Here is a 2,654-nt window from a genome sequence, read left to right as displayed (position 1 = left end):
CCCCCCCACGGCACAGGCCCCAAAGCCCACCAACGCACCGAAGGCCCCAAGGCCAGGGCCGGGCACCGGCGCACCCGCCGGCCCAAGACCCCGGCAACCTACCTGTCAAGGCCCGAGATCCCCGGACCAAGCCGGGAACCCCGCCCAGGAGCGATACCACCCCAGAACCCGCGCCCGCGTCCACCCCAGACCCACCCAGGGACAGCCAGGTCACCAGGCCAGTAACCCATGTCCGCCGGTACAGACCGCCCAGAAGCCCGCATGCAGCCAGCACAAGCCATCACCCAGAACCACCAGAGCCACCTCCCCAGTCGGGCGCCACCGCTCCAGGCCCATGACCCCCCCACCACGTCCCCAGCCCCGACACCCCACCCACACCGACCACCATGCCCCACGGGACAGAATCAAAGGGGACCACCCACCTCCACTACGTGTTGGAGCCGATTAAAGAAGTCCAGAGAGAATAGTCCGATGTGGGGGTACAGGCTGTCTCAAGACTGATGTAATCTAAAAGAAGGTCTTTATACTGTTTAATACTAAGTGTATTTTTATTTTTCCAATTCATGAGTATAGTTTTTTTTGCTATACATAGGGCAGTGAGAATAATATGAATTGATTTTGTCTCCAAGGTGACATAATCTAAGTGGCCCAATAAGCAAACTGACGGAGAGAGTGGAATATTACATCTCAGACACTTTGATAAGTCTTCACATATCCGGCACCAAAACCTCTGAACAGGTGGACAGAACCAAAATGCGTGGATGTAATTGTCCGGAATATTGTCTGTACACTGTGAGCAAATATTAGATGATGCGAAACCCATCCTGAACATCCGTTGACCTGTATAGTGTACTCTATGAAGGATTTTGTATTGTATTAGTTGTAAATTCGAGTTTTTAGTCATCTTAAAAGTTCTCAGACAGATCTGCGACCAAAAGTTTTGGTCAAAATTAACTGACAAGTCTGTCTCCCATTTTACAATGGGAAGAGACATAGCTTCATCTATTTTACTGAGTTTCTGATAAACCTTAGATAGTAATTTGGGAGGGTTAAGATTAAGGAATTCTAATACACTTGTTGACATTTCAATCCTAGTGTTATTAAGGTTAAATTTATTTTTGGTTATAGATTTAATTTGTTGATATTCTAAAAATTTATTCTTATCAATCCCATATTGTGTAATTAATCTGTTAAATGGGATGTAGTCCACTTCTTCATATATATGTTCCAAATATTCAATTCCTTTACACCTCCAACCTGGGAAGTTTATCATCTTATTCTGTTGTAGGATGTCAGGGTTGTTCCAGATGGGTGTACGTTTACATGGGATTAGTGAAGACTCTGTCATTTTAAGAAACTCCCACCAAGCTGTCAGAGAGGAGCTGATATTGATGCTTTTAAAGCATTCCTGTCGTTTTATGTTTGAGCTAATGAATGGAAGGTCCGAGATCATTATATTATTGCAAAGTGTCTGTTCTACGTCTAGCCAGGGTTCATCAAGGGGTGTGTGTTTTATCCATTTTGAGATGTATTCTAGCCTGTTGGCTAGAAAATAATAATAAAAGTTGGGTAATTCTAGTCCTCCTTTATCTTTGGATTTCTGTAGTGTTTTTAATCTAATACGAGGGCGTTTATCTTTCCACAGAAATTTAGAAATAGAGGAGTCCAGGGATCTAAACCAGTCAGATGATGGTTTATTTGGGATCATTGAGAATAAATAGTTTATTCTAGGCAAAACCATCATTTTTATTGATGCGATCCTTCCCATGAGAGATATGGGTAAAGATTTCTATCTAGCCAGATCATCCTCAATTTTCTTTAAAAGTGGGGTGTGGTTTAGTTTAGTTAAATCTGCTAATTTAGGCGAAACTTTGATACCCAAATATGTAATATTCCCTGATTGCAGTTGTGTAGTAAGTGAATTGTTGAAAGAGCAATTAATTGGTAGAACTGTGGATTTTAGCCAGTTTATAGAGTAATCTGAAACTTTTGAGAAGGAGTTTATCAGTCCAATAACCTGAGAGATGGAGGTTTGTGAATGCCGGAGGAAGAGCAGCACATCATCAGCATATAGACTGATTTTGTGCTCTCTGTTCTTGCATTTTATGCCTTTAATATCTGTAGTTTGCCTGATTGCTGCGGCTAGCAGTTCCATGAAAATAGCAAACAGTGAGGGGGAGAGTGGACATCCCTGCCTGGTGCCCCTTTGCAGAGCAAAACTAGCAGATATTTGATTGTTTATCCTAATGCATGTTGAAGGAGAACTGTATAATATTTTTAACCAGTTTATGAAATAATTTCCAAAACCAAATTTATGTAAGGCTGCAAATAAAAATTTCCAGTTAACTCTATCAAAGGCTTTTTCTGCATCTAGAGAGAATATTGCAGTTTCAATATTTTTACTGTAAGAATAATCTATTAAATTAAATAATCTGCGTGAATTTGTGGATGAATGTCTCCCTTTTATAAAACCAGTTTGGTCTGGATGTATTATTAGAGGAGTTACCTTTTCTAATCTTTTTGAGAGGGCTTTACAAATTATTTTAAGATCAACGTTGATAAGAGATATTGGACGATAACTGGTAGGTAATACAGGATCTTTGCCTGGTTTTAACAGGAGACTAATGTTGGCAGAATTTATATTTTTTGGAAGA

This window comes from Nematolebias whitei, chromosome 12 (genome assembly GCF_014905685.2).
Source record: "Nematolebias whitei isolate Nwh7 chromosome 12, NemWhi1, whole genome shotgun sequence".
NCBI lineage: Eukaryota > Metazoa > Chordata > Actinopteri > Cyprinodontiformes > Rivulidae > Nematolebias > Nematolebias whitei.
This window is presented reverse-complemented; position numbering follows the sequence as displayed.